Source organism: Dendrobates tinctorius, unplaced genomic scaffold (genome assembly GCF_039654945.1).
Source record: "Dendrobates tinctorius isolate UK_male_01 unplaced genomic scaffold, ASM3965494v1 ptg000121l, whole genome shotgun sequence".
NCBI lineage: Eukaryota > Metazoa > Chordata > Amphibia > Anura > Dendrobatidae > Dendrobates > Dendrobates tinctorius.
The window spans coordinates 1,970,260-1,982,602 of record NW_027361789.1 but is presented as its reverse complement, the minus strand read 5'-3'; the positions used below and the strand labels follow the sequence as shown (position 1 = coordinate 1,982,602).

At 49.3% G+C, this 12,343-nt stretch overlaps 1 protein-coding gene across 9 annotated transcripts in view; it reads right to left on the bottom strand.

Annotated features, from left to right (window-relative positions):
* Nucleotides 1-12,343, bottom strand: part of HERC2 (HECT and RLD domain containing E3 ubiquitin protein ligase 2) — a 364,746-nt gene that overhangs the window by 95,479 nt on the left and 256,924 nt on the right. The window lies entirely within an intron of this gene.

Below are 12,343 nucleotides of genomic sequence, written 5' to 3'. Positions count from 1 at the left end.
GACCATTTATCAGCTGTCAGGTTCACTTTAGCTGATCTGAAAAAGGTGATATGTGCTTCATACATGGTTTTACCGTTATCCATTTGTAATCCCATTTCTTGTTTTTATAAGAGAGACCGAATTAGACATTGAAGATCTGTACCATGATGGTATGGGGCAAATATGAATGCTAACCCCCCCCCACTGCCTTGTCCTCTAATGCTTCACATTCCTTTCACATCACACTCTCAATTCACCTTAATCCATTTGCAATTTGCAATAGTGGGGTGTGAAATCCGCAAGTGACTGGGAAAAAAAAAAAAAAATTTTATGGATTCCATCACACATTCGCAGATAAATCCACGTGTTACATGCACGTGTTACATGTCAATGCCTGATGAAGAGACGTGAGTAGTCTCGAAAGCTTGCAATGTGTTACCATCTTTTCAGTTAGCCATTAAAAGGTATCAACCACTGAGGACTCTCAATTCTGAATATTTTTCTATCTACTGGCCAACACGGTACAAAGATATACATCTTTCGTGTTACATGCAGTATTAGCTGCACATTTCAACCCTATAAGGCTAGTTTCACACATCAGTTCCGTTGTTTTATCCATAATTTTAGTGGATAAATCACATACCCGTTACAATTCAATGCATGTTTTCATATTTTCAGTTTGGTTTGTTTTTATTTTTTTTGTTTTTACAGACTGTTCGCAAAATAAAAAAAGACAAGTGCTACTTTGATCTGTTTAGGGGATCAAAAACTTGACAATGCAAGTCAACGGCCGAGGGAAAAAAGAAATATGGATTTTTGTGTGTACTCACCGTAAAATCCTTTTTCTCCAAGCTAATCATTGGGGGACACAGGACCATGGGGTGTTATGCCGCTTGCCACTCGGAGGACACTAAGTGAACACAGAAAAAATAACTCCTCTTCTGCAGTATACACCCTCTCGCTGGCTGAGATTTCCCCAGTTCGGTGAAAAAGCAGTAGGAGTATTAAACCAAGAATAATGTCAAAACCTAAGAACGAGACAACAAGCCAATAGACTAACAAGGTGGGTGCTGTGTCCCCCAATGATTGGCTCGGAGAAAAGGATTTTACGGTGAGTACACACAAAAATCCCTATTTCTCCTATGCCTCATTGGGGGACACAGGACCATCAGGACTTACTACTGTGGTACTGCCGATAGCAGAATGCGCCTGCCAAGAGCTGCATTTGCAGAGGCCTGAGAGTAAATTTGGTAGTGCTTTGTAAAAGTATGCAAAAGCTGGACCAAGTTGCAGCCTTGCAAACCTGTTCTGCTGACGCCTGGTGCCGAATGGCCCAAGAGGCGCCCACTGATTGAGTAAAATGCGCCTTAATTCCTGCTGGGACAGGTGTGCCCCTGACATGCTAGGATTCCTGAATAGCCGAGCGAATCCACTTGGATAGTGTGGCTTTTGAGGCAGCAAGACTCTTCCTATGCCCCTCTGGAAGCATGAACAGGGAATCTGACTTGCGGAAGGGAACTGTCCGCGAGATGTACCGTCTAAGAGCGCTAACGACATCCAGAGTAAGGAGGGCCTTCTCGATACGATAGACTGACAGAATGAAGGCAAAACAATCTCCTCATTGAGATGAAAAGACACGACTTTGGGCAGAAAGGACGGGGTCGTCCTCAAAACTGCCTTGTCCTGATGAAAATTCAGGAACGGAGGAACGGCAGGACAGGGCTGCCAACTCCGAAACTTGTCTGATTGATGTATTCGCCAATAGGAAAACCACCTTCCAAGAAAGAAAGGTTAGTGATACGTCCTGCAGTGGATCGAAAGGGGCTTCCTGTAAGGCTCCGAGGACCAAGTTAAGATCCCATGATTCCAATGGCCTTTTATAGGGGGGGAGTGGAGTCACATGGGGAAACTCCCTGAACGAACATCTTCACCTGTAATCTGGTAGCAATTTTGCGTTGGAATAGAACTGACAAAGCTGAAATTTGTCCTTTGAGCGAGCTAAGCACGAGACCCAACTCTAATCCGGATTGTAGGAATTCCAATATGGAAGGAATGTAGAACACCAGAGGGGAATGTCCATGGTCCTTGCACCACGAGAAGGTTTTCCAGGTGAGGTGGTAAATGCGCATGGACACGGGCTTCCTAGCACTAATTATGGTGGAGGTCACCTCGTGAGAGAAACCAGCTTGTGCTAAAATCCAGGATTCAACAGCCACACCGTCAAAGACAGGGCCCCCGAGTTCTGGTGGTAAATCGGCCCTATGAGAGTAGATCCATGCGATCTGGAAGTCGCCAGAGAACATTGGTGACAAGTTGGACTAGTTCCGCGTACCATGCCCGGTGCGGCCAATATGGCGCGACTAGGATTACTAATACTCGCTCTGCTCTGATTTTCTTGATGACTTTTGGAAGCAAGGGAAAAGGGGGAAAGATGTACGGGAGTCGAATCTGATGATACGGCAGAACTAGGGCGTCTGGCCCGATGGAGCATGGATTGCGCGATCAGGCAATGAACCGGGGAACTTTGTTGCTTTGTCTTGAGGCATGAGATCCACATCCGGAGTCTCCCAGCGATGGCAAATCTGCTGAAAGACTTCCGGATGAAGAGACTACTTTCCTGAGGCGAGGCCCTGGTGACTGAGAAAATCCGCCGCCCAATTTTCTACCTCATATCGCCGAGATGGGCGAATGGTTGATCTCGGCCCAACGGAGGATGTGACTCACTTCGTGCATAGCCATCCTGCTGCGGATACCCCCTGACAGTTGACATACGCCACAGCCATGGTGTTGTAGGATTGGATCCTGATGGGGTGGTCTGTGAGGAGATGGTGGGAACTCCGTAGAGCTAGCCCGATTGCCCGTATCTCCAAGATGTTGATGGGGAGGCATGAGACTCGACAGGAGCAATGACCCTGTGCCGTGTGGTGGTGGAAAACCGCACCCCAGCCAAGAAGACTTGCGTCGGTGGTCACCACCAACCATTGTACTGGGAGAAATGACTTTCTTGATTCAGGGAGGATTTCCTTGTCCACCACCTGAGGGTCTGTCTGACCCGCAGGGACAGAAGGAACCGACAGTCTACGGAGAACGGGTTCTTGTCCCAAGTCAACAGCAGTGCATGTTGCAAAGGGCAGAGATGGAACTGTGCGAATGGGACCACTTCTAGTGCTGCTACCATCTTTCCGAGAATCCCCATGCTGAAACGTATGGAGTGAGGAACTGGTCTGTAAAGACTCCATGCTCCCTGTTGTAAGGCACGGGCCTTTTCTGGAGGGAGAATGACCAACCCACGGGAAGGGTCCAAGATCATTCCCAAAAAGGAAATCTGCTGATCCGATGCTGGAGAAGACTTTTCGAAGTTTATGTTCCAACCCAGGCGAGAAAGTGCATTCACTGTGATACCTACGGATTCCTTGCAGGCTGGAAGGGACAGGCCTTTGATCAGTAGGTCGTCCAGATACAGATGTACCACCACTCCTCGAGCGTGAAGAATGGCCATGACAGCCGCCATGACCTTGGTAAAGACTCTGGGGGCAGTGGCGAGTCCGAAAGGCAAGGCAACGAACTGGAAAGGTTCCTCGCGAATTGCGAAGCGCAGTAACTGTTGGTGGGATGGAAAAATTGGCATGTGAAGGTAAGCATCCTTGATATGGATGAATGCTAGGAACTATCCTCTTTCCATGGAGGCGACGACAGAATGGAGAGATTCCATTCTGAATCGAAGTACTCTGACAAACTGATTTAACAGCTTGAGGTCCAGTATGGGTCGCATCTTTCCGTCCTTCTTCAGAACCACAAAAAGGTTTGAATAAAAAACCTTGAACCTTTCATCTTGAGGGATGGTAATAATGACTCTGTCCCTTTGCAGTGCATGATCAGCCTGAAGGAAAGCTGTTGTCCTTTTTTTGAGGGGGTGGAGACAGGAAAGAACGTGTCGGAGGGGGGGGGGGGGGTCGGGAAACTATTTTGTATCTGGAAGACACCAGCTCTCTGACCTACTCGTCAGCCAGAACTGACTGAACGAAAGTAGACGACCGCCTACTTTGTCGGTGTCCGCAGGACACTGCAACGAGTCATTGTGTAGAGGATCTATGGGATCTGGCTCCCTTAGTTCCAGATGCCCTTGGCCTTAGTTTCCAGGTGCGGTTAGGTCTGTATGAGACCTGAGAATCTCTGTATGAGACCTGAGAATCTCTGTCTCCACGCGAGGTCCAACCTGATCCAGAAGAGAAAGTTGTGTAGGACCAACTGGAATTGTTGCGAAAAAGCCAAAAATGAGTCGGCTGTTTATTCCAAAAACGGCCGGACGGGCCTTTGTTAGGGAAGGAATTTACTCCCCCCCCCCCCGGTAGCGTCAGAAATGAGCTGATCCAGTTTCTCTCCAAATAGGCGACCAGTTTCATAAGGCAGAGAAGTCAAAGATCTTTTGGAAGCGGAGTACGCCAGCCTGTCGCGGAGCCATAGGGCCCTTCTAATGGAGACTGCATTTGCGGCTGCCTGTGCATCGCAATTGGCGGCATCTAAAGAAGTGTCCACTACAAAGTCTCCTGTGTGAACTGACTGGCTGCCTCCGGAGGAAGGTTGCTATACTGAATGGCTGTGACTTAGCCACCCCCAAGTCGCCGCGAAGGATGGAAAGAGCGCCGCTCCTGAAAACTCAAAAACTGAGCGAGCAAGGTAGTCAATTTGACAGTCAGAGTCCACGCAGCAATAAGTGCCCCCCTCAGCCGTTAGAAAACAGGCTGAGTGAAAAAACCGGATTACTTACCGGTAATACTCTTTTGTAGAGTCCACGACAGCACCCACTGAGAGAGGGGATCCGCCCCCGGAACAGGAAACCTACAGAGAGATAAATGGGGCGGTCCCCCTCGCTCCCTCAGTTTGTGTTACCGAGAACAACAGAGGAACCGCCATACATGTTTTAGTCAATTTATTTGGGCAATTCATCTATCTTACCCCTATGTAGTTTTATGTTTACTAAGTTTAATCACATATCTAACTTAAATCACAATCTCCACCACCAAGGAGACCCATGTGTGAAAAATTCTTACGGGAGGGAAGTGAGCGGGTGCTGTCGTGGACTCTACAAAAGAGTATTACCGGTAAGTAATCCGGTTTTTCCTCTTCGCCACGACAGCACCCACTGAGAGATTTCCAGAGATAATCACTTGGGAGGGCACACCGTGTTAAGGACTGATCTACCAAAAGTTAGATCCTCGGTAGAGTACAAATCTAGTCTATAGTGACTATAAAAGGTAGATGGAGAAGACCAGGTTGCAGCATATTTGTTCAATTGGGACGTTCGCCCTCTCGGCCCAGGAGGATGATATGGCTCTAGTGGAGTGCGCCTTAATCCCCAGTGGATGGTCTCCTTCTGTCAGATCGCATCTCTAATCCATCTGGATATCGTGCCTGATGTAACTGCAGACCCCTTCCTGCTGCCCTGGAATGAGACAAAAAGAGACCTACTCTGCCTCCAGGGACTGGTCCTATCTAGATAGATGTGAAAAGAGCCGTGCTAGCCTAAGGTGTGATATTTCTCCTCGTCCTGTGTTGACGGGTTCTCATAGAATGAAGGTAGGCATATCTCTTGAGACCTATGAAATTTAGTTGCCCGTTTGGGCAGGTAGGACGGGTCCGTCTTTAAAATGAGACTGTCTCGTGTTGTTAACAGGAACGGTGGGTCTACTGACAGAGCATGAAGATCACTCACTCTCCTGGCCGATACTAAGGCCACCAGCATAGCCATTTTCAATGAGAGGCACTTTACTGATGCTGAGCTTATGGGCTCAAATGGTGCCTGAGTGAAGGCATCCAAAACTAGAGTAAGGTTCCACGCTGATAGCCGAGGCACATGCACCGGTTCTGCTCGTTGACAAGCCGAGATAAACCGAGTCACCCATCTATTTGCTGCCACGTTATAGTTAAACAGGGCTCCTAGGGCTGACACGTGGACCTTAAGAGTGTTTACTGAGAGTCTCAGTTCTCGGCCTTTTTGTAGAAACTCTAGAATGGCCGTAATGGGTACTTCACCAGCTAGTTTTGTTGGGTGAAAGGCCAGGAACTTCCTCCTCACCTTAGCATATATTTTTGTCGTGGACTCCTTCCTGCTTTGTAGCAGGGTATTGATTAGGTTCTTTGAGAAACCCTTCTGCCTCAGTAGCTCCCTTTCAAATTCCAGGCCGCTAGGTGCAGGGCTTTGGCCTGTGGATGGTAGCAGGGTCCCTGCGAGAGAAGATTCTGGTGCAGCGGCAGGATCCACGGGTCGGTTACCGACATGGCTCTCAGCCATGAAAACCACGGTCTTTTTGGCCAAAACGGGGCTATCAAGATGACCCTCGCCCTCTCCTGTCTTATTTTCCTGACTACTGTTGGTAGTAGCACCATTGGAGGGAAGGCATAGGCTAGTTGGAATGCCCAGGGTGCTTGGAGGGCATCTAGAATGTCTGGGTTGTCCGACCTGTAGAGAGAAGCAAACCTTTTTACGCGCCTGTTGGCTCTGGTTGCGAATAGGTCTATCTCCGGTCTGCCCCATTCTGACGCTATCATTTCGAAGACGTCTCTGCTGAGGACCCACTCTCCCTGGTATAGGGCCTGGCGACTGAGATAGTCTGCTCGGGAGTTGTCCACTCCTCTTATATGGAGCGCTGACAAGGAGAGAAGATGGACCTCGGCCATCTCCAGAATCTTTCCCGCGATAGACATCAGTGGCATTGACCGCGTGCCTCCTTGCCGGTTTATGTAGGCCACTGCGGTGGTATTGTCTGTCTGGATCTTTACGTGGGCGCCTCTTAACTGCGGGAGAAAGTAGGATATCGCGTAAAAAAATCGCTGTTAGCTCCTTTACATTAGAGGAGGCCTCTATTTCATTCTCACGCCACCATCCTTGTACCATGTGCTCCTCTAGGTGGGCTCCCCAACCTAAGGGGCTGGCATCCGTGGTGAGTATCTTGGAGGGAGTCACCCACCACTGTACTCCCTTCGATAGATTGGAAGGAATTAACCACCATTTTAGGGATTCAACCACCTCGGGCGATAGGGACATCTTCCCTTCCAGCCGCCCCTGCAGTCTGTCTCCTGCAGAATAGCCCACTGTAGTTCTCTGGAGTGGAACTGAGCCCATTGCACCGCTGGAATGCACGATATCAGAGACCCCAGCAAGGACATGCCCTGTCTCAATGATATTACGGGTCCTCCTGTAGTATTCTGTACTTTATCGATTATGGCCATTACTTTGGCGTTTGGCAGAAAGCACTCCTCAGTTATGGAGTCCACTTGCAGGCCCAAAAACCTTTGACAGGTCACTGGCTCTAGTCTGGACTTCTCCCAGTTAATTAGCCAACCCAGTGTTTGAAGGGATGAGATAATCCTAGCTATTCTTGCTTCACACTGTGTAACAGAATTCCCCACTATGAGTAGGTCGTCTAAGTAAGGGACAACTAGGGTGTCATTCAGCCTTACATACGACATTACTTCCAGCATTAATTTGGTAAATACCCGAGGAGCCATGGATAGCCCGAATGGCATTGCCGCAAACTGGAAATGCTGAATCCGACCTCTGAACCAGACTGCTACCCGCAGGAACCTCTGGTGCTCTCGATATATGGGGAGATGGTAGTAGGCGTCCTTTAGGTCCAAGACTGCCATATAACACCTGGGAAACAAAAGCTTTATTGCAGACTTAATCGACTCCATTTTAAACAACCTTAGTCTTAGGAAGGTATTAAGTTTCTTTAAATTTATTATAGTCCTGTAAGAGCCATCTGGTTTTGGGACTAAAAATAGAGGAGAATAAAAGCCCATCCCTATTTCGTCGTCTGGGACCTTTACTAAGACCTGTTTAGTTAGCAGTACCGCAATCTCCATCTCCAGTGCTTCCTGCTGTGATCGGGACTTCATAGAAGTCAATAAGAAGGAGTTCGGTGGATACCGAACGAATTCTAATTTTAGGCCTGATGATACAATATTTAGGGCCCATGGGTTTGATGTCACCTTCATCCATTGGCGGCTGAATCTTAATAGCCTGCCACCTACCGGTGTAACGGTTTTATCGGGATCTGTCTCCCCTGAAGGGACGTTTCCCGAATAGGTTGCCTCTTTGCTTGGGGTCCTTATTTCCCCAGTGGTCCTGGGGTCTAAAGTCCTTTTTACCGAACGGCGGCTTCCTGTAGGCCCTCCTGTTGAACGGAACATACGGGTTAGGGAACCCCTTCTTCCTCTCCCCCGCTTTTGTCAAAATCTCATCCAGTTCCGTACCAAACAGGTACTTACCCTGGCAGGGTATAGCACACAATCTAGTTTTTGTTTGTGTGTCTCCTTTCCACCCCTTCAACCATAAGGCCCGCCTGCCTGCATTGGTCAGTCCTGCCGCTCTAGTCGACAACCGGAGAGAGTCCGCGGAGGAGTCGGAGAGGAAGGCCGCTGCTCCCTTAATGAGGGGTATAGAGGAAAGAAGTCTACTCCTAGCTACTCCATTCTTAATATTGTCCTCCAAGTCGTTCAGCCACACCAACATTGATCTTGCCGTACACGTGGCTGCTATTGCGGGCTTAAAGGCTGCCGTACAAGCTTCCCAAGATCTTTTGAGGAATGTATCGGTCTTACGATCCGAAGAATCAGCCAAAGTTCCCGAATCCTCTACCGGCAAGGAGGATCTACGGGAGGTAGAGGCCACTGCCGCATCCACCTTGGGGGCTCTCGACCAGGCTGTTAACTCCTCATCGTCAAAGGGATACTTACGCTTTGACGTTAAGGGGAGGAAGGCTCTCTGACCTTGTTTCTCCCATTCCCTCTTAACTAGGTCTTTTACAGCTGGGACCACTGGGAATGCTCGGACCTTTTTACGGGAAATACCCGCAAACATTATGTCCTGAGGGGTCTTGGGGTCCTTACTCTCCGGCAACCCCATGGTATTTCGGACAGACTTCACAAGATTACTGACACTGTCTGTGGGGAAACACGTCTGATCCTCGTCCTCTGAGGAAAGGTATTCCTGGGACTTATCGGAATCTAGTTCTCCGGTATCTGACGGCGACTTTGACGCCAGCGAGACTCCTCCTTTAGGCGAACGTATTTCTCTCACGGAGGAGTGACCCCCTAGACTACTGGAACCGCCTAAGGCCCGTAGTTCCTCTCTTATCATTGCCCGGATATCCTCCTTCTTTCGTGAGGATTCCTCCTGTAAGGCCTCCTCAATACATGATTGGCATAATCTCTTTGGGTGGCCATCCGGGAGGGGCTGCGAACATAAGGCACACTCTCTATGTTTCGTCTTCTCTGTTCTTTTAGCCTAAAAGGGGGTATGGACCAGAAAGAGAAGGCTATCAATTATCTATCCTGACCAAAAAAAACACTCACCCGTGAATTTCGTCAGCAACTACCGGCTGCGGTGTCCGAGACCCAGGCTGAGGCGAGGCATGGGACGACTTCTTTTCCTTACGTTTCTTCTCTAACGGCTCATCTTGCCTGGAAGGTCCACTGGATTCCTTCCTAGAGCTGCCACTTTTTCTGGTGCTATTGGTTCTCCTTGTAGCACTGCTCTGTCTACTGCCAAGTGGGGATACCACTAGCTGACCTAATGGGAGCGAAGCTGGGTCATCTAAGGATGACATGACTGCGCACTAGCGCTGTGTCTGTGGCTTCCTTTTAAAGCCTTTGCCATAGCTGCTCCTCCTTCTCTTTTTTCTTTTTTTTTTCGTCCACCATTTTTTTTTTTTTTTCCTTTCTCCCCCTACTGCGCATGCGCGGGCGTTGTCCCGCGGTCTCTGCCTTCAGCCTGATCCCGGAAGTCCTCCTCCACTTCCGGGTTGCCTCTCCTGGAGCGCTGGGTCACCGCAAATAGTGATGCGGCCGGCGACACCGCGCGTCTGCGCCCCCCCTCCACGCACGGGGTCCTTCTCCTGCCGCAGGTATGACTCCCAGCGGCACCGCTCAGCACACACGCTCAAGCCCTTCTGCCACTCAGGGGGGGGCGCGCGGCCTCAGTACGCCCAGATGGCGTTAGTAATGCGTCTACCCTCTCGGGGGGGGGGGGGGGATTATAGCCATGCCCCCAGTGAGCTTTGGCACCACTGTTGCCTCCAGCCTCACCTGCATTACACCAGCTCTGGGGGGGGAATACACCTCTCCGCCCGATGCTGCCTCCGGTCCTGGGGCCCCTGCTGCTCATATTCTGCACGCAGGCGGCTACCAGACCAGGCATCCTCTTCTGCGGGTTCCTTTCCAGGAACAGGAAACCAAACTGAGGGAGCGAGGGGGACCGCCCCATTTATCTCTCTGTAGGTTTCCTGTTCCGGGGGCGGATCCCCTCTCTCAGTGGGTGCTGTCGTGGCGAAGAGGAAAAAAGGTACGCCCATCGAGATTAGGAAGGCGCTTCTCGTGCTGAACGTAGGCGGCACTCACTCGTGGTGGGCAGATCTATGGGACTGCAGCCTAGGCCGGCTAGAAGTCGGGGGCTCAATTTATGACGGCCGCCGGCGATGCGCGCTGGCTGAAGAGAGGCTGCGGCCGGACACAGTGCAAAAGCTGCCCGGATTATCGCTCCCCCTGCCCAGGGGACCAGGACTCACTGCCCATTGTGCGGTCATGACAGCTGTGCCGTGACAAGCCATTCGGATCAGCCCTTGTCATACTCATGGAGGCGGCATAGCAGAGCTGGAGCATCGCTGTTCTTAAAAGGTATATTGCTCAATCAATCCCCCTTTACACAGGAGGATGAAGAGGTTGCCGCTTGCATCAGTGGGCTGCAGGATGGGTCCGGGGGAGGAAACATGAAGGAGAGCCTCCATTTGCCTCTGCTGCCGTTGGGAGACCGGGACCGGCAGGAACCGTCGCCCTAAATGAGCCTCGGCATGACCTCTTCGTCGCAGGAGAGGGTATGGGGAAATATACTCCGCATTCTCACCTGTTGATGTTTCAGGGGAGATCGGACCCCATAAAATAAGATCCGTCGCCCTCTTCACTCCGTTAATTAAAAAATAAAAATTTACTGAAAAAATTCAAAAAGAAAATAAAAACGGTGGGGTCTGATACCAGACCCAAGTGCCTCCTACAGACACTAAGCAAGAACTGGGGAAATCTCAGCCAGCGAGAGGGTGTATGTTGCAGAGGAGGAGATAATTTTTCTGTGTTCACTTAGTGTCTTCCTAGTGGCAAGCAGCATAACACTCATGGATTTCATTCGCGTTCATATGCTGTCTGTATTATATTGTTTAATGTGTGAAAGAAGCTAAGATTTACCCAACACAAAAAAGACACCCCAAAAAAAAAAGACTTTTTTTGTTTTGTTTGTTTTTTCACATAGGAGGGGTAAAAAAAATAATGTGTGAAACTGACCTAAGTCTGTGACAAATCCACAAAACCATTCACTTTTTGCAGATTTGATAATCATCCTTGTATTCTCCTTACATGAGGAAGGGGATTTAGGAATTACTTAGAGCAGTCGTGTAATATCCCTAGGGGTCAATACCTAGTATCTCTGGTGGTCCAGGCAGCAGCCCAAGATGGCCGTGGGTTAATACTGAATATCCCTGAAGTCTTGATCAGTTTTAGTAATATAATTATGCAATTTATTGCTCTAGGACTTACGAAGGATTGGAGTTAATTCTGGTGATCTTTGCAAATATGGGAATCAATGACTTAATTTCAAATTAATCTAATCTAAATAGATCCAGACATTTATTCAACACACAAAAAAGGTAAAAGGAAGACACAAACATTCCATATGTTGTTCCAGTTACCGGACCACTGCACCCAATCACAGGCCGCAGTGGTCAGGTGACCAAAAATGATGGCGTCCCGGCTTGTAGTTTCACTGGAGTGGCCAGCCAGCCACAAGGGTGGAACAGGTGAGTAGCCTTCATTTTGATCTCTTTCCCTATGATGGCAGAAAATATTTACTGAGGCTGGACAATCCCTTTACATGAGTTCTCCTTGATTGCAGCTGTCGCTAGATGGCGATCAGCCTACAGCAGACCTGGGAAAATTAGTGCCTGTGGGCCACCTCCACCTCTTTGGCTGTTTATATCCACCCGCAGACTGAGAAAGAAAAAGGGATGGAATGTGTTGGTGGGATGTGAGAAATCAAACTGTGGGGGACATGTGTTGGGAGTCATACTGTGTGAGGATATGGGGGTCATCATACTGTGCTGGGGTGCTGTTGAGGATAATACTGTGGTGGGGGGATCATACTGTGTGAGCCATAATTTGTGTGGGCTATCATACTTTATCTGGCATCATACTATTTGGAGGGCTTTGGCGATAATACTGTGTGGAGGGCTGAAGAAACATATGTAGATGGGGGTTAGTGGGGTTCAGTACAGTAGCTCCGGACCATCATACTGTGTGGGGGTTGTGGGGACATCAT